At 57.9% G+C, this 19,811-nt stretch overlaps 1 protein-coding gene across 2 annotated transcripts in view; it reads left to right on the top strand.

The window, feature by feature from the left end:
* The first annotated feature begins 13,712 nt into the window (after window positions 1-13,712).
* LOC311619401 (casein kinase I) overlaps window positions 13,713-19,811 on the top strand; it is a 34,207-nt gene continuing 28,108 nt past the window's right edge. The window contains exon 1 of one of the 2 annotated variants that reach the window (XM_084877684.1): window positions 13,713-13,849. The gene's annotated coding sequence lies outside the window, so the exon portion shown is untranslated. The remainder of the gene's footprint in view (window positions 13,850-19,811) is intronic. The other variant, XM_084877681.1, reaches the window with a different exon arrangement.

Below are 19,811 nucleotides of genomic sequence, written 5' to 3'. Positions count from 1 at the left end.
TGCTGGGCTGAAGGCCTGAGCTGACGCCACAGAATGAGGCTCCAGCCTCCTCCCCCACCCCCTGGCCGTGGGAGGGAGAGACCTCCCAGTGCCAGCTGCCGTCCTTCTCACCCGCGGCCCCTTTGCTGTCAGAGCTGTGAGCCTTCGGAATACTCAGACTTTAACGCGATCCATTCTTAGAGCAGCTCATACCTGAGACCCTTCAGTCCACAGGCTGACGCTCTGTCCTCTGAGCAAAACCGGTTAGGGCTAAATGAACTTATTTTTAAAGAAAACTTCTCTCCCTACCATGACTGGAAACCAGTGGCAACTTGCCCTGTGAGAAGGCGCAGGTGGCAGTCACAGGGAGGCCAGCGGGTGTGTCAGTCCGGCCAGGCGCCCCGCCCAGCAGGCAGCGGTGGGAGCCCGGGCCCGAGGCCGCCCCGCAGAGGGAACTGGAAGCTGTCCACTCGCCTGCACTCGACGGGGCCTTCGTCACCGCGAGGACCGTCCACGAGGTGACCACCGCTGAGGAGGCAGACGCTGGCTGTGGGGCTTGGTGCTCTGCCCGGGAGGTGCAGGGAGGGGAGGGCGGGAGGGGGCCCAGCACCACCCCTGGGTCCAGGGTCTGAGCTGGGCGCATTAACACCACCCCAGTTAATCCTCAAGGCAGGTGTGTGCACCACTTTTCCCCTGAGCCAAGGGGGGCACCGAGAGGTCAAGGGGCAGCTGCTAAGCGGGGAGCCCCCTCTGTCAGGTTCCAGGCCTGGCTGTTTCCAGCACAGAGCTCAGCGGCGGACCCCTCCCAGGCAGCGGCCATGGGACACCGCCTCCCAGTTGCATGCCTCGCTCCCCCGATGGTGACCGAATGTGTTCAGGGCACCGCTAGGGCCACGGCCTCAGACCGAGCGTCCCCAGCGGCCAGAGGTCAGAACCCACCTCCTTTCCGCCCCTGCCCCGCGTCTGCCCGTCGCTTAGCACCCATCAGGGCCCGACCCCGTGATCCCCACTGAGCGCCTCGCCGCGGCCGGGCGGCTGCAGCGCCCGCGGCGGCCACAGGGGGGCAGCAGGCGAGCGCCCGCCCCGCCGCCCGCCGCGGGGTTTCAGCCCCGTGGGCGCCAGCGGACCCTGCAGGGAGGGAGGTGGGGAGGCGCCTGGGAGAGGGGGGACCTGGCCTGGGCTGGCCTGGCGCCACCCCACGCTGGGACCCCAGCAGGTTGCCTCGCTCCTGGAGCCTCCGTTTCCCATCTATCAACTGAACTGGGCCAGGCCGCCAGCCAGGGCCTTTGACCCGGCACCCCCCCCCCCCCCCCCCAGCAACCCCGGAGCGAGCTCTTTCCTGGCGTCCGCAGCACAGAGGGGGTCCTGACTGGTCTGGCAGCTTCTCAGGCCGGAGAGGAGGTGAGTCCCCTGCTGTCACCCCTGACCCCTGACCCCTGACCCCATGCACAGGGATGGCACCTGAGCCCCCAAAGGAGAGGGGCTTGCCCAGCTTTCCCCTGTCTGCCCACTGGCCTTTCCAGGAGCCTCTCTGCAGGTTTGAGGACTGAGCAGCCCCCACCCCCTCTTATCCTGATTTGGAAAATGAAGCCGAACAGGATTGGCAGCTGGCTCTGCACCAGCCGGAAGCGAGAGGGCCGGAGGGCCGGTGGGAGGGCCTGCACCTGGGACCTGGCCTCTGCCAGGACCTGCCTGCGGCCAGCCCACACAGGACCCCTCCGTCTCCCTCAGGCCGAGGAGATGCAGACACGGAGGCTCGGAGGAGGTCAGAGACAGGGCTGGGACTTGAACCTGTCTCCCCAGGCCTGTCTGCACCCCTGAGCTGTCCCTGCACGTGGCAGGGCAGGAAGGGGCAGAGGGGATATTGCTGAGCTCCCACTCTGGCCCGAGTGCTCCCCTCACTGGGTGCTCCAGCCACCCTGCGGCAGCACCACCAGGCGCCCCCTACAGGTGAGGACGGAGGAAGGCGACTGGGATTTGAACCCACACCTGGCACTGAGCCCCAGGTCTGACCTACCTCCTGGGCAGGGGCCCTGCAGGCTGCTTTCCCATGGCCCCAAGGGGAGCGGGTTTCTAGGGTGGCCTGGGCAAGTCGGAGTACCTCCCTGTGCCTCGGTTTCCCCCGCCCTACCCACGCAGAGCCCAAAAGTGCTAGAGAGAGGCTTCCAGCGACTGGTGTTGAGGGAGAGCTGCGTAGGCCAGGCTTCCTGGCCGCCCAGGCTGGATGAGAGGAGAGGACACAACCAGGACCACCAGGGGCTGTGGTTGTCATGGTGATGGTGCCTCCATCCTCCTCCTCCACCCTGCACTCAGACCCAGGCAGTGGCGTCCAGGGACTGCCCTAGTAGGAGCAGTAAGTCAGCAGGAGGCCAGAGATTCCTCCCTCTTTCTCAACATCACCATCACCAACATCACCATCACCAACATCACCATCACCATCACCACCACCATCACCACCATCATCACCATTACCATCACCATCACCATCACCATCACCATCATCATCACCATCATCACCATCACCACCACCATCACCACCACCATCACCACCACCATCACCATCATCATCATCACCATCACCATCACCAACATCACCATCATCATCACCATCACCATCACCATCACCATCATCATCACCATCACCATCACCATCATCATCACCATCACCATCACCATAATCATCACCATCAGCCACCTCAAAGAAGTTCAAAGCATTTCCTCTCTGGCCCAGGGGCAGCCGGCTCACGGGAAGCTGGAGCTGGGTGAGGCGCCCTCTGGGGCCCCCTGCTGGGGGACAGGGAGCCGGCGGGGCCTGTGACATCGCGTGAATTCTCAGAGGAGGGGCCTGTCCTGGCTGAAACCAGTTTGGCTCAGTGGATAGAGCGTCAGCCTGTGGACTCAAAGGTCCTGGGCTCGATTCCGGCCAAGGGCATGTACCTTGGTTGCGGGCACATCCCCAGTGGGGGGGGGGGGGGGGTGCTGGAGGCAGCTGACTGATGGTTCTCTCTCATCGATGTTTCTAACTCTCTATTCCTCTCTCTTCCTCTGTAAAAAATCAATAAAAATATATTATTAAAAAAGAACAGGCGCCCGGTCCATGCCATGGGACCTGTGGCACCCGGAGGAGTGGAGTTCGCAGAGAGGAAGCAGAGGGTGGCGGCCTGGCTAGGGAGGGGAGGGGAGGCGGAAGGCTAGTGTGTAGCGGGCGGAGCGTTTCCATTGGGAGGATGAGGGTGATGGTTGCACCATGTGAGTGCACTTTAGTGCCTCAAACCGTACACTTAAAGATGGCCAGCCCTACGGCCGGGCCTGCGGACTGCAGGGGCCCGGGTCAAGGGCACCTGCCCTGGTTGTAGGCTCGGTCCCCAGCAAGGGGTGTGCAGGAGGCAGCCAATCAATGATTCTCTCATCTCTCCCTCTCCCTCCCCCTGACTTCTTCCTCACAGCCATCCATTATCCCGACCCCTCAGCCCCTCCTGAGACCCCAGCCCCCCCACAGTCACACTCCAGGCCCCTAAGACCTCTTAGCTGCCATAACTCGGGGAGTCTTAGAGTCTTACAGTTTGTCTGACCCCCGACCCCAGCTGTCACTCACACCCGGCCCTCCTGGATGACCCTGGGTCTGTCCTCTGCCCGGCTGGGCCCTGGGAAGGGGCTGGGGAACTTCCTCGGACCCCCATGGTCCACAATATGCAGTCCAGAGGGTGGCATTGAAGACTCTGGGTGCCTGGCCCCAGCTGACCTCTCCCCTCGCCCCAGAGGGTGCTGGGCCAGGCCCTGGACTTGCCCCGAGGGTACTCGTGCCCACCTTAAGGTGCAGCCAGCCTCGCAGGAGCCGCTGCCCTGCTCATCCTCCCTTTGCCTTTGCCCCTTCCTCAGGAAGGCCCTTTCCCACCCTCCACGGCTGACCTTGCTTCCGCCTCTGAGTGCCTCCTGTGTAGCTGGGGCACCTTCCTGAAGGCCCACCAGCTTCCACAGGCAGGGTCCCCTCTCCACAAACACCAGCCCTTTCTGGAGCCAGCACACAGTAGGGGCTCGGGTGCCAGCACACAGAGGGAGCTCAGGCGAAGTCTACCCTGCTGAGGGGTTGGTGCCAGCACACAGTAGGGGCTCGGGTGCCAGCACACAGAAGGAGCTCAGGCGAAGTCTACCCTGCTGAGGGGTTGGTGCCAGCACACAGTAGGGCCGCAGGTGCCAGCACACAGTAGGGGCTCAGGCGAAGTCTACCCTGCTGAGGGATTGGCGTAAAGCAGCCTTCACACTGTTCTCTTCATCGTCACCCGCACATAGTCAGGCAGTTCAGAGGATTCCCTCCTCCGGGCTCAGCAGGAGCAGGTGGGGCTGGTAGCGGGTCCAGACGTGCTGTGAGGCCTCAGGCAGGGGCTCCCCGCTCTGGGCTTGGGTCACAGCCTTCTAGGAAAGGTGGCCTCCTGGGCATTGGTCCCAGGGACATGCTGTGTCAGAGCAGGAGGGGCAGGGAGAGGGAGGCATCAGGGGCCATGACCTGTGGGTGGGGCTGCCGGGGACAGCCAAGGCCAGCATTCTTACAGCGGAGTGTCCTGGGTGCGCGCACACGCTCACACACACACACACACACACACACACACACACGCTCACACACACACGCTCACACACACTCACACGCTCACACACATACACTCACACACATACACACGCTCACACACACACACGCTCACACACACACACACACACACACACACACGCTCACACACACACACACACACACACACACACACACACACACGCTCACACACACACGCCCAGAGCCATGCTCCTGCCGGGGCCTCTGGAATGTCAGGGCGGGGACAGAGCTTCGTCACCTCCCTCAGCTCCACCACCACCTGTGGTCACACTGCTCTCTTCATCACCGCCATCCTCCGTCCGCGTCAGCCCGCATCACACACAAGGAGTTCAAAGCATTTCCTCTCTCAGGGCACCTGTGGCCCGGCACGCCAGCTCTGAGCGCCGGCTGGGCCTGGAAGGGGCTGAGGGAAGCCCTGCTCTGTGTCCCTGAGCTCCTGGGGGTGCAGGGCGGGGAGGAACCCCACTTTGCTGAGCACCTGCTGAGCATCAGGCTTCAAAGCATCGCTCCCCACCTTTTGTTGTTGGTTTGTGTGTGTGTGTGTTTGTTAATTCTCACGGAGGATATTTCCCCATGGATTTCTAGGGAAAGTGGCAGAGAGAGGGAGAGACGGAGAGAAACATCGATGTGAGAGGAACACGTCGATTGGGTCCTCCAGCAAGAGCCCTGACCAGGGCCTGGGCCAGGGAAGAGCCTGCAACTGAGGTATGTGCCCTTGGCCGGAATCGAACCCGGGACCTTTGGGTCTGCAGGCCGACGCTCTATCCACTGAGCCAACTGGCGAGGGCTCTTCCCCCGTCTTACAAAGGGGGAAACTGAGGCCCAGAGAAGTCGTGAGTGAGGTAGGAGGGTTCCTACCTCAGTGTGCTCACCCTCTGCCTAGGGTAGGGGTGTCGAACTCAATCAGAGAAGGGGCCAAAATCTAAAATCCAGCCTAAATCGCGGGCCGAATGGTTTACTGAACACTCATAAACTGACAATGTCATAAAACTGACAGCGGAGTGCAGTGATGACAGCGCGGTGCGGGCCACATTGCAAGGCCTGGCGGGCTGGATTTGGCCCGCGGGCCGTGTGTTTGACACATGTGGCCTAGGGAGACAGCAGGAAGCAGCAGTCTGCGCTCTGCCAGCGGCCCCTTTCCGCGCCCGGGGCCCCGTCCCCGCCTGGTGGGTGGGTGACCCTCTGCGGGGTGAAGGGCCGATCCGGGAGCCTCCCTGCCTCTCATCAGCCCTGTGACCTTGAACAAATCACTGGCCTCTCCTCCTGGGTTCTCCGGCGGCTGGAGAGGATGCTGAGCCCAGCTCCCGCGGGCCTGAGGCTCCCCGGGCAGGCGTGCAGCGCCCAGCCCAGGGCCAGCGCCCAGCGGGCGCTCACGACTGCCTGCCGGCTAACAGAGCGGGCATTTCCTGCCAGGCCTCCGCCCCCTCCTCCCTCAGTGCCTGCGGCCATCCTCCCGGGCCTCCGCCCCTCCTCCTGCCAGGTGAGGGCCAGCTGCCGCCCCGCCCCTCCTCTCCCCGCCCCCGCCCCCCTGAGAGCAGGGCCGGGCGCCCCCCCCTTCACCCCCCTGACTCTGAGCCGCCCTCCCCTGCTGCCGGCTGCCGGTCCGATGAGCGAGTGCCCGTCCATTTCCGCCTCCCACGGCGGCCAGCCTCACCGCCCAGGACTCTGAGGAATCTCCCTGGCCTTCCGCTCCCCGTCTCACAGCTCAGGCCTGTGCCCGCCACCCTAGACCCTCCCAGCCCTCTGCCCTCTGCCCTTCAAGCAAGGGAGGACCCACCTTCCCCTACCCCCCCCCCCAAAAAAAAATCTCTTCACCACCCCGCACACCTCCTGTACCCTCCGGGAGCCTGGGGACCCGGCATCCCCTTCCCACCGGCTGTGCGGTGCTCGGCCAGGCCCTGACTCTCTGAGCCCCTGAACACCAGCTGAAAAGGAGGGAGAGAGCCCGCCCTAATGGGCTGCTCTGCTCTGAGGGTGGGGAGCTCAGAAACGGTGAAGGCCGGTGCACCTGGGAGACCCCATTAGCAGAGAGAGGCAGGCAGGAAGGGGAGTGGGGTTCGGAAGGACGGGGGGGTCCCCCGGGGCCGGTCAGAAACCCCTCCCCGCAGAACGCAGAACGGAGCCGAAGGTCCCCGCAGAGGGAGGGAGGCTTGTCCTGGCCTTGGAGTCAGAAGCCGGCGGGGGGGGGGGGGGGGGGGGGTCAGTCAATGGGCTAAATGGCTCGTCCTGCCAGGCCAGCAGCCCTGTGCTGGGCCGAGACCTGCGCCCGGCACCGGGGCCTGTGCCTCCACAGACAGGTGGGCGCAAACCCTGCGCCTCTGCCGTGTGAGCCAGGAGGCGGCCTGGCTGCTGTGGGGAGGGGTGGGGTGGGGGTGCCAGGGGAAGGGGGCCCAGGACTGGACCTGGGAGCAGCAGCTGCTCAGAGCAAAGCTGGAACGGAAGGAGCCTCCGTCTCCCCCAGAATCTCTGCTAAGGTCTCGGAAGCTTCAGAGGCAAATTCGGTCTGGAAAGAAACTGCCACAATTCAACCAGAAAGCCATCCTGTGAATTTAGTCAGAGGATCACCTCATTGAATTTCTTTCCACGTCCAGGCCTGTTCATTCAAAAAGCCAGGAGTCCCTCCGCCTGCTGCATCTAAACTCCCACAGAACCCAGTGGGCGGGCCGGCTGAGGCGAGTCCCTGATAATCCAGCCCAGTAGGCCTGCCCATGACCGCTCCTTCAGTCGGCTTATCCTTGATTTTCTTTCTCTCCCTCCCTCCCTCCCTCCCTCCCTCTTTCTTTCTTCCTTCCTTTCTTTCTTTCTTTCTCTTCCTTTTTTTCTTCTTTCTCTTTCTCTATTTCTCTCTTTTTATAAAGTGTAATTCAGGCTGGTCATTTGGTCAAATGACCAGCAAGTCCAGGAGGAATGTCAGGTGCCAGTTGGGTGAGAAGTCTGTCCCACCTGCTGGCCAGCCAGGGTGGCGCCGTGTGCCAGGCCGGTGGGAGGGCCAGGAGCCATGCGTGACCTGGTCCCCGGCTGCCCCTCCACCCAGCCCATGCCCTCAGTGTGGCATTCTCCAGCTCTGAGCCTCAGTGCCCACATCTGGAAGACGGGGAGGCGGCTGTGAGGATTAATCAGGAAACCGAGGTTGGTGCCCTCCCAGAGGACACCTCCTCCCCACCCCACGCCCCTTCCCCTGGAGCCTTACAGGAGAGGAACCTGCAACTCTGTGATACAGACCCTTCACTTTTAATCCAAGATAACTTTTGGAATAGACATATTTTCAGGAGGGTCAGTATTCAAAAGTTACCAGGCTCAGGTAGAGTAACAATCTCCCTCCGAGCCTTAGCCCCGCCACCCATGTCCTCTCCTGCGTCCTGGCTCACTACCACCTTTACCTGAGTTTTCTGGGAACAGTCTGTTCACATTCTCAGACATTTCTATACTAGAGGCCTGATGCACGACATTCCTGCACTGGGGGATTCTGGGGGGTCCCTCAGCCCTGCCTTTGCCCATGGGGATCAGGCCTAAGCCAACAGTCGGACATCCCCCAATGGGTCCTTAGGCTCCCACCAACGCCATTGTGCTCACCAGCCATAAACCTGGCTTCTGGCTGAGAGGCGCTCTCCCTGTGGGAGCACACTGACCATCAGGGGGCAGCTCCTGAGTTGAGCGTCTGCCCCCTGCCGGTCAGTTCACGTCATAGTGACTTGTCATTCTGCAGTTCGGTTGATTTGCATTTTAGGGCTTTATTATATAGGATTATATTGTTGGTATTTTTCTTATTAGTTTCTAGGGGTTCTTTATATATTAAAAGCATGCTTTACAAATATTGTTATTCAGAGGAATTCTATGCACACAGGAGCAAATGCATATATATTATCATGGGCACTTTGAACCAGTATTACTCAGAGGTCCAGTGTCTGAGGGGAACCCTCTGTCAGAATCTGCGGGCTGGAGCTGAGGGCCTGGACTGGTGCCTTCTCCTTTCTGGGGAAGGAGCTGATGTCCTGCAGGTCCATCTCCGTCATTTTTTCCTCAGGCCTTTGAGGGCAGGGACCACACCCGGGCACAGTATCCAGGCCTCTCACAGCCCATGGAGTCCTCACCCTCAGACTCCTAGTCCAGAGCTCCCGGCACGCCTCATTGCAATGTGCCTGCATACTCTCAGCATGCGACGGGCCAGGCCACACCCTCCTCTTCCTCCTTCCCCGGGGCAGACATTTGTGGGAGTCTGTCCCGGTGAGGCGTGGAGTCTTTGGCTGCAGCTCACGCCACACTCAGGCCTTGTTCACAAGGAGGTTCATGCCTCTGCCTTTACTCCCCGGGCAAACTCCTACACGGACGAGAGGCCACGGCCGGGGAGGCCCCCTCAGGGCCGGCGTCTGTGCCTCCACCTCCTCCTCTCCGTGGTCCTCGTCCCTTCATCCATCTCTGTACTGACGGAGCAAGAACAATGTCTTCCCGCCGAAATCGGTTTGGCTCAGTGGATAGAGCGTTGGCCTGCGGACTGGGAGGTCCCAGGTTTGATTCCAGTCAAGGGCATGTACCTTGGTTGCGGGCACATCCCCAGTAGGTGGTGTGCAAGAGGCAGCTGGTTGATGTTTCTCTCTCATCAATGTTTCTAGCTCTCTATCCCTCTCCCTTCCTCTCTGTAAAATATCAATAAAATATATTTAAAAAAGAAAAAAGAAAAAGGAAGGTCAAGATGTAAAGCCAATAAAGGGCCGCTGAGAGGATTCAATGCGATGAGCCAGTTCACAAAAACACTTAGCATGGTGTGAGGCACACAGCAAGGCTGATACGTGGCAGCTATTAAGTACACCGTAGTACGGTGCGAATCCTGTGACTTTGGACACATCACTTCTCTCTCTTTTTAAAAAAAATGTTTCTTATTGATTTCAGAGAGGAAGGGAGAGGGAGAGAGAAAGATAGAAACATCAACAATAAGAGAGAAGCATCAATCAGCTGCCTCCTGCACACCCCCCATTGGGAATGTGCCCGCAAGCCAGGCATGTGCCCTTGGCTGGAATCAAACCTGGGACCCTTCAGTCCGCAGGCTGATGCTCTATCCACTGAGCCAAACCAGTTTTGGCTTCTCTCTCTTTAAAAAAAATATATATTTCTTATTGATTTCAGAGAAGAATGGAGGAGAGAGAGAGATAGAAAGATAGAAACATCAATGATGAGAGAGAATCATGGATCGGCTGCCTCCTGCACGCCCCACACTGGGGGTGATCAAGCCCGCACCTGGGGCCTGTGCCCCGACTGGGAACAAACCGTGACCTCCTGGTTCATAGGCTGACACGCAGCCACCGAGCCTCGCGGGCTGGGCCACTTCTCTTCTTCCCACCTGCTTCCTTCTCTAAAGGCTTTAGGGTGAGACAGACCCGGCCCATGACCAGCAGTGGCTGCTAAAACCACTGGGGCCATGTTGATGGGGAGCTTTGAAAGGGAAGGAGGAGGCTCACACCCAGAGCCACTGATGCCCTGAGCCTCCCTCAGACATGGAGCAGCCACCCTGTGGTCCTGTCTGAGGCACGGCCGGCCACAGCGTCGTCTATGAGCCAGGCTTAATAAAATAATTGAGTCCAAATCAAGCCTCCAGCTTCTAGAGTCTGAGTCTAATCGCCAGTTTCTAGGAAATTTGGGGGATAATGGAGCATGCTAAAAGACACAACAGGGCCCTGGCTGGTTTGGCTCAGTGGATAGAGCATTGACCTTGGGACTAAAGGGTTCGATTCCAGTTAAGGGCACACGCCCAGGCTGCAGGCTCGGTCCCCAGTAGGGGGCTTGCAGGAGGCAGCCAATCCATGATTCACTCTCATCATGAATGTTTTATCTCTCTGTCCCTCTCTCTTCCTCTCTGAAATCAATAATAAATAAATAATATATAAAATTTATTTTTTAGCCCAAACCGGTTTGGCTCAGTGGTAGAGCATCGGTCTGCGGACTGAAGGGTCCCGGGTTCGATTCCGGTCAAGGGCATGTACCTTGGTTGTGGGCACATCCCCAGTAGGGGGGATGCAAGAGGCAACTGGTCGATGTTTCTCTCTCATCGACATTTCTGGCTCTCTATCTCTCTCCCTTCCTCTCTGTAAAAAAATCAATAAAACATATTTTTAAAAATAAAAAAATAAAAAAATAAAATTTATTTTTTAAAAGACACAACAGGGATGTAGTCCACCAACCTGAGACTGTGGGAAACTCAGCCTGGAATATTATTCAGCCACGGAAAGGAATGAAGCGCTGGTACATGCCACCACATGCTAAGCTTGGGAAACAGGCTGCATGAAGCCAGACACAGAGGTCACACGTTTTATGATTCCATTTATATGAAACAGCTAGAATAGGCAAAAGACAAACTCGGATTAGTGGGCACGGGGGCTGGGGGAGGGCAGAAATGGGGAGTGACTCCTAGTAGGCTTGGGGTTTCGTTTTTGGGTGATAAAGTGTAAGGGGATTAGATGGTGGTAACGGTAATGAACCTTGGGAATCTACTAAAAGCCCCAGAATTGTACACTTTAACACGGTGGATTTTATGGTCTGTGCATTATATCTCAATGAAGAGAGAGAAATTAAACAATATATCACCAGATATAATATGTAGGCCTTGGGTGGATACTGATTTAAACAAACCAATTATAAAAGTACATTTTGGGAACAAATTAGGGAAATTTGAACATGGACTGCATATGAAGTGATTGAATGAAAGAGATGGTGTTACTTTTGCTATGTGTAAAAATGGTATTGTGTGTGTGTTTTTTATTTGTTAACAAAGTCCTTAGCTGTTAGAGACAATTACTGAGGTATTTATAAGTGAAATGACATGGTCTCTGGAATTTCCTTTTTATTTTATTTATTTATTTATTTTTAAATACATTTTATTGATTTTGTAGAGAGAGGAAGAGAGAGAGAGTTAGAAACATCAATGAGAGAGAGTCATCGATCAGCTGCCTCTTGCACACCCCCTACAGGGGACATGCCCACAACCAAGGTACATGCCCTTGACCGGAATCGAACCCGGGACCCTTCAGTCCCCAACGGCCTCTATCCGTTGAGCCAAACCGGTCTTGGCTGGAATTTCCTTTTTAAAAATGTATGTGGGGTGATGGATAAAACAAGAATGGAAAATGTTGATACATTTTGCAAATTCCTGATGAGTATATACAATATTTTCTTTCTTTTTACTATTATTTATCTTTATTTTTATTTTCAGATATATTTTATTGATTTTTTACAGAAAGGAAAGGAGAGGGATAGAGAGCTAGAAACATCGATCAACTGCCTCTTGCACACCTTTTATTGGGGATGTGCCCGCAACCAAGGTACATGCCCTTGACTGGAATCGAACCCGGGACCTCTCAGTCCACAGGTTGACGCTCTATCCTCTGAGCCAAACGAGTCAGGGCCATCATTGATGTTTCTATATCTCCCTCCCCCTTCCTTTCTGAAATCAATAAAAAAAAATTAAAAAAATTGTACACTTGAAACATATACGTTTATTACCCAATGTCACCCCAATAAATGCATTAAAAATTTCAGGTAAATTGTTTTACTTTTAAATACAACTGTAACCCTGCTGTCACCACACATTTATATCCTGCTTTTATCCTCTTACTATTTTAACAGACTTCCGCATGTTATTCTAAGCTGTTTGCAAACACAGCTTTTAAACGGTTGCATAATATTCCATTGTGTGTGCCCTTCACCACCCCACCCCACCCCCAGTTCCCCCCACCCTTCTCCCTCCCTTCTTCCCTCCCTCCCTCCCTCCCTCAGGTGTTAACTCTTAGACTAATTCCAGATTCGCTGTTATGAAGACCTCCGCAATGAGCACCTAATCTGAATTACTTCCTTCCAATCGATGTCCAGAATGGAATTCCAGGTTCCAATGGCCAGCATATTTATAAAGCTCATGGCTAGGTGCAATCTAATGGCCTTTTCAAAGAAATGATGCCCTTTCTTTTATCTTATTTTAAAAAACATTTTTATTTATCTCAGAGGAAGAGGGAGAGAGACATTAATGATGAGAGAGAATCATTGATGGGACGTCTCCTGCATGTCCCCCACTGGGGACGGAGCGGGCACCCTGGGCATGTGTCCTGACAGGAATCGAACCATCGAACTGCGATCTCCTGGTTCACAGGGCGACGCTCAGCCACTTGGTTGTTGCTTCTCCACCACCCGCAGGCTGGCTGTCTCAGCACAGAACTTGGCTGAACAGAAACCATCTCAGATCTTCCAGAGGTGGGAACGGTTTCCTGACCGTGGGCGTCAGGTGCCAGGGCAACTTTCTCCACCCCCCGGCGGGGGCCGCACCTCTGGGCACTGGCCCCCCACCCCCCGTTTCCCGAGCTGGAGGGGGAGGTCTATCCGGACAAGCAGCCACTGGGAGAAGCAGAGCTCCGGGTCCCGCCGGCGTCACTCCTCACCCAGGTGACGGGAGGCTGCAACTTCTAACCTGGGCTGGAGCGGGGCTCGGAGTGGGAGGTGGGGGTGGGGGGTGAGGGGTGGGGTCGGGGTGGGAGGTGGGGGTCGGGGGTGGGAGGTGGGGGGTGGGAGGTGGGGTCGGGGTGGGAGGTGGGGGGTGGGGTTGGGGGGGTGGGGTCGGGGTGGGAGGTGGGGGGTGGGAGGTGGGGTCGGGGTGGGAGGTGGGGGGTGGGGTTGGGGGGGTGGGGTCGGGGTGGGAGGTGGGGGGTGGGAGGTGGGGTCGGGGTGGGAGGTGGGGGGTGGGGTTGGGGGGGTGGGGTCGGGGTGGGAGGTGGGGGGTGGGAGGTGGGGGTCGGGGGTGGGAGGTGGGAGGTGGGAGGTGGGAGGTGGGAGGTGGGAGGTGAGGGGTGGGGTCGGGGTGGGAGGTGGGGGGTGGGGGGTGGGGTGGCGGTCGGTGTGGGTGGGATTCCCGCTCTCTCGCGGCTCCTCAGAGGGGCCCAGGCTCTGGAAGAGAGGGCCCCCCTCGGGGGGACCCCCCCAGCGCTGCCCCGGAGGCCCCTCTGGCAGGCGCGGCCCGGCCCACGGGGGGCGCGCGCACAGGGTAAGCGTCCCCGCACCTCACCCCGCAGGCACGAGAGCCACGAGCCCCGGGGCCAGGAAGGGGGCGTGGCCTGGTCGGGGGCGTGACTGGGAGGTGACGTCACTGCCCCGCCCCTCGGCGGGTTTCCTCCCCGGCGCGCGGCGTCCCGGCGGAGTCGGCACCGGAGGGCGAGGCGCGCGCTCCTGCTCCGAGGTCGGAGATCGGAGGTCGGAGGTCGGCGGTCGGCGGTCGGCGGTCGGCTGGAGAGCCAGGTGAGCATCGGCGGGAGCCCCGCGCGGGGTCCGGGAGGAGGCCCAGGGTGGGGGCCTCCCTCCGCGGAGAGGGGGGCAGGCTGGCCGCAGAGACGGGCTGCGTGGGTCTGGGAGGCGCTGGGTGCTCCCCAAACTCCTGTGGGGGCTCCTGGTTCTGGTCCTGGGAGCACGGGCTTTGGGGGGTTTGACGGCGGGGGGGAGTGGAAGAGGAAGAGAAGAGCAGGCTGACAGCGCAGCCACAAGTGTGTTTACTATTGGGACGTGATGGCTCTTCGTTGTCGAAGTTACCGGCCGGTAAATGGAGAAAAGTGGGAAAGAGCATCCGGGTCCTGACCCACAGAGAGGCCCGCTATGCATGTTGGGTGCATTTCAGTCTTTTCTCGGCACAACCCTTTGGATATAAACCGATTGTACTTTATTTACAACTTTTGGGTCTTGCTTTCCCCCCCGGACGATGGTGTCATAAGCATTTTCTCGTGTTGTTCTTAGTCACTTGTGCGTGTGTAATTATTATTTTTAATGGCTGCCTAATGTTAATTTGAGGGATGGGTACCATGCTAAACACTCGGAGGAAGGATTCGGGGGTGAAGACCGGAGACAGGGAGGCGTCGCAGGAAGCACAGGGGCTCCGGCTCACCCCGGGCCCTGCCTCGGTCCCCGGGACCCCGGGAGAGCCCTCTGCCCTCGGAGCCTCGGTGTCACATCTGGGAAATGGCCACATGCAGCTACTGCCCAGGTGTGGTGAGGGTTACTCGAGCTAATTTATATAGGAAGTCCTCTCCTGCCCCCCAGGATTCTGGCAGAAAAAGGGTCCACAGGTTTGTGATCTCTGCCTTCTCCGCGGTGATGCTGGCTTCTCAGGATCTGTTCGGGTCCCCTCAGCAGCCGCCCTCCTCGGGGCAGTGCCCACCGCAGGGCCAGGCCTTAGCTCCGATCCCGGTGGCTGGATTATCGCTGGATTATCGGCGGGGTTAGTGATAATTGCAACTGCATCCAGGCTCTGGGCTATAGCTTTAGGTGCGTTATCTGCTCTAATCCCCTGAGGGGGTGTTAGTGCCACGCCCGTTTCTAAGTGGAAAGGGAGGTTTCCGAAGGCTCTCCAAACTCCCCGGCCACGGGGCCCAGAAGTAGCGGAGGGCAGATTTGAACCCAGCAGGCTGGAGCAGTTCTCTCTGCTTCTGAAGAGAACCCCCTGCAGGATCCTCAGGCGCTCGCTCATGCGGACCTCAGCGGCACTCTGTCCGGGAAGCGTCCTTCTGAGCGTGCGTTCTGTAATCGCATGTGTGTGTTTGTTATTGCGTGGATCCCTCAGGCACCTTCCCGAGCACAGGACTCTGCTTCAGAGACAGCCCTGTCAGGGTCCCCAGAATCCCTCGGATGCTTGCAGAGTGAGCGAGCAGACGCAGTGTCCTAGGGACACACGGGGTGTGGCCTCAGAACCCCGAGCAGTCCCAGTGGGCACACACCGAGGGAGACTGAGGCAGCCTGGGCACAGGCCGAGGCAGGGGGCTCCTGGGATCTGAAGGGTGACCTGGAGCCCTCAGAGCCTTTATAAACAGGAGGTCATGTTCTCTTAAACTCGCTCAGCCTCCGGTTTCCAACAGGTAAAGCAGGTGGGTGGTCTCCGGCTCGGAGGGCTGGTGTAGAATGAACGAGACCCAGGGGTCAGGGCCTGGGGCAGCGCCTGGCACACTGTCCAATAAACGCTAGTCTGCTGGTTCTCTCCCTCTTCCCTTCCGCTCGGAAACAAAGCTGTTCTGAGCAAATCCTGTGCATCAGCCCCACACTCAGGTGCTAGAGATGGACACCTGCTGCCTCCTTCCTCTTCAGCCTTCTCCCCCCGCCCCCTCCAGGGTCCCATTCGACTGCTCTCCCCAGAGTGGCCCCTCACCCCCATATGTCTGAGGTTCCCACCACAGTGTCCACTCAGGCTGTTCCTCCCCAGCCTGCCACCCTCCAAACCTGCCCACCTTCAAGCCCTGCCTCCTCCTACCCTCCCCAGGGGCACCTCCCGAATTTCTCTATAGCAGGGGCTTGATGGCCCGGCCGGTGTGGTTCAGTGGTTGAGCACCCACCTACGATCCAAAAGGTCTTGGTTCAGTTCTGGTCAGGGCACAATCCCAGGTCATAGTCTGATCCCCAGTGGGAGCATGCAGGAGGCAGCTTATCCATGATTCTCATCATTGATGTGTCTCCCTCTCTCCCTTCCTCTCTGAAATCAATAGAAATATATTTTTAAAATAAGATAATATATTATTATCTTACAATAATAAGGGACCTGTCCGGATGCTACATTTGTGTAGTGCTTCATGTGAGGTTTAAGAAGACCTTGGTTAGCCCGGCCGGCATGGCTCAGTGGTTGAGCGTCAACCTATGAACCAGGAGGTCACGGTTCGATTCCTGGTCAGGGCACATGCCCAGGTTGTGGGCTTGATTCCCAGTGTGGGACGTGCCGATCAATGATTCTCTCTTATCATTGATATTCCTCCCTCTCTCTCTCTCTCTCTCTCCCCCCTTCCTATAATATATTTAACAAACGGAGAAGACCCTGGTTATCCACCCCTTGGTGCCTCCCTGCCCCAGGTTAGGCGGGTCTGTGTATGGCACTCACCGCCTGGCATGCTCTCTAACGTTGCTAGTCCATCTGTGTGCGCGCGTGTGTGTGTGTGTGTGTGTGTGTGTGTGCGTGCGCGTGCGCGCTTGCTCAGCTTCCCCAGAGGCTCCTCACCTGGTGAGCAGGGCCCGGGGCGACCGCCCAGGCCCCTGAGGAGCTGCCATGGGGAGATGTTTGTGGACAGACACGTGACGTGGCCCGGAGGTGATGAGCGCCCAGCGGGGCTGCGTGGAGAAGGGCTGTGGGAATCGGGATTATTGGCCGTGGCCATCACCTTCATTCCGGGCCAGCTAATGAGTGCTGTGTCCTGGGAACGGCATTCCCGGAATTCCCGCAGGAGGGAAGGAGGGAGGTGCGGAGAGAGTTGGCAGAGGTACAAACAGGGAGGCTGTGCCCAGCAGGGGGCCGCTGTGAGACCCAGTGGAGGGTGGGGAGGGGCCTGAGAGTGCCAAGCCCTGGCCGCCCGCGTGGTCACGCCTGAGGCAGAATTCCTTAGTTGCACAATTATTATGTGCGCCCATTGCCAACTGGACACCCACAGGAGCATCACAGGAGGAGTTCTTTCTCTTGGAGCTTCGGAAGGGCATGGAAACAAACAAAAACCCCACAACTTGATGTTTTCAGCCCATAATAAGTGCCATAAAGAAAATGGGGCCGGCAAAGCCAGCAACAGGGATCAGAGGGGCAGGGGGCCCACTTAAGATTGTGGTCAGCTCTGTGGTTGGAGCATCAGCCCGCACACTAAAGGGTCATGGGTTTGATTTCCTATCAAGGGCACATACCTCTGCTGCAGGTTCAATCCTGGCCCTGGTCAGGGCGGGTATGGGAAGCAACCAGTGGTCTCTCTCTCTTTCTCTCTCCCTCCCTTCCTTCCTCCCTCCTTCTTCCCTTCCCTCCCTTCCTCCCTCCCTCCCTTCCTCCTCCTTCCCTCCTTCCTTTCCTCTTTCTCTCCCTCCCTCCCATTCCCTCTCATCCTTCTACTCTCAAAAAAAATCAATGGAAAAAATATCCTTGGGTGAGGATTAACTGAAAAAGTAAAGATTATGTGGTCTGCCCTCACCCAGTAACTTGGTTAGAGCATCATCGCTGAACCACAGGGCTGCAGGTTTGATTCCCCAAGCAGGGCTCATACAAGAACCAACCAATGAATTCACAGATGGTTGAGACAACAAACTTCTACCTCTCTCTTTTTCTTTTCTCTCTCTTTTTTTTTTTTTTAAAATATCTTTTATTGATTTTTTTACAGAGAGGAAGAGAGAGGGATAGAGTTAGAAACATCGATGAAGAGGATCATGGATCAGCTGCCTCCTGCACACCCCCCACTGGGGATGTGCCAACAACCAAGGCACATGCCCTTGACCGGAATCGAACCTGGGACCTTTCAGTCTGCAGGCCGACGCTCTATCCACTGAGCCAAACCGGTTCCAGCCTACCTCTCTCTTCTATCTCTCTTCCACCTCTCCCTTATTCTCAAAAAGAAGGAAGAAAGGAAGGAAAGAAGGGAGGGAGGGAGGGAAGGAGGGAGGGAGGGAGGGAGGAAGGAAGGAAGAAAGGGAGGGAGGAAGGTTGGTTGTGTGGTCAGGAGGATCTCTGTGATGAGGTGACTTTGAGTTGTGACTTGAACCATGAGTGGAGGCAGCCTCTGAAGAACTGAGGGGAGGTAATTCCAGGCACAGGAGCAGCAAGTGCAAAGGCCCTGGGGTAGGATGCCAGGTTCGAGATGAGGTCTGAGAGGCAGGTGGGAAAGAACATGGACTTCACCCTGAGGCCGGAGGGAGCCGTGGGTGTGATCTTACCAACCGGCAGACCTCTGTGGTAGCCGAGTGAAAGACACACGTGAGAGGGGTCTGGTTCGGAATACAGCCGGGAGGCAGAGGGGATGGGAAGGCGCATGTTCTAATATGGAGGTGAAGCGGGGAGCGGGCCCTTTTCCTCTGAGCCCAGGGGGTGTGATCTCCGGATCTTCCTCAGCAGAGCACCCCAGATGCGGAGCGTACAGGCCTTCGCCAGCCAGCGCGCCCTCAGTTACAGACAGGGAGGCTGACGGAGAGCTGGAGAGAGCGCCTTGTCCAGCCCCCAAAGGGGCTGTGGTTCTCCTGGTTCCTCGGGGCCCCGGCCAGGCCTCCTGCTGCCCTGCTGCGTCCCCGCCGGAGAGGGAGGACGAGGGAGGACCTGCTGGGGGTGGCCTTGCAGGCAGAGGTGAGGGACGTCGTGGAAGGGTCTGGGGGCTCAGAGCTGGGGCCTCGCTGGGCCAGGAGGTGTCACAGGGCAGCACCTTCAGACCGGCAGGTGTGGGAGCACCTCTCGGAAGAGGGGAGAACCCAGAGAAATGTCTGCAGGGGCCTCCTGAGCCACGGCCACGGGGAAAAGCAGAGGGTGGGCCAGGCAGTGGCTGCCCGGGCCACGCAGGTCCGTGTGCCTTCACCCCACCCCCCTCAGCGGGGCTGCTGGGGGCCCTCCAGGGGCGGGGAAAGCAGGACGGGAAGAAGCGGGAGACGAGACTGGGATGCTGGAAGGCGGAGCTGGTGGCTCAGGTCACGCGTCTGCTCCTCGGAACAGGGGTGGTGTCAGCTTCTGCTCTCGCCCAGGGCTTCTTCGGGGCCACGTGGTTTTGTGGACGGTCCTCTGTATTAGCCCCATTTACAATGAGGCTCCGAGAGTTTCCAGAACTTTCCTAAGGCCACACAGGTAAACGTGGCAGTCAGCATTTTGAAGATAGCTTCTTTAAAAAAATAAAATATATATATATATATATATATATATATATATATATATATATATATTGATTTCAGAGAGAAAGGGAGTGGGAGAGAGAGAGAAAAAAAACCAGCAATGATGAGAATCATTGATCGGTTGCCTTCTGATTGAGCGTGCAACCTGGGCACATGCCCCAGACCGGAATCGAACCTGGAACTCTTCCTTCCGCTGGCCAACGCTCTATCCACTGAGCCGAGCCAGCTAGGGCTGAAGGCAGCTTCTTAGCCACTGCGGGCTCCCGCCTCGGGCCCCCTGCCTGTGAGATGCTGGAGGTGGCGTGAAGGAGCCCCACAGGCCCTCGTGGCCCCGGACGGGAACCCAGAACTGCTTCTCTAGCGGAGGGGCCCGGATCTGAAGGAAGGGGTGGGGGCTTGTCTAGAACTGTGTGCTCCTCCACTCGCTGGGTGGCCTGGTTAAGGGTGTGGGTCTGCCAGGCCACTGTCCGCGGAGGGTGGAGGTGAGGGTTGGAGGAGTTAATGCAGAGGGCCTGGCACACAGTAGGTGCTCAATACGATGGTAGCTCTTGATGACTTACCTGAGGGAGGGGAGGGTGCCCCTTCACATTTCTTGCATTCGCTCACTTGGCAAATA

Source organism: Pipistrellus hanaki, assembly GCF_964339955.1.
Source record: "Pipistrellus hanaki genome assembly, chromosome: 3".
NCBI lineage: Eukaryota > Metazoa > Chordata > Mammalia > Chiroptera > Vespertilionidae > Pipistrellus > Pipistrellus hanaki.
The sequence above is the reverse complement of the archived record's forward strand: the minus strand, read 5'-3'. Positions and strand labels throughout refer to the sequence as shown.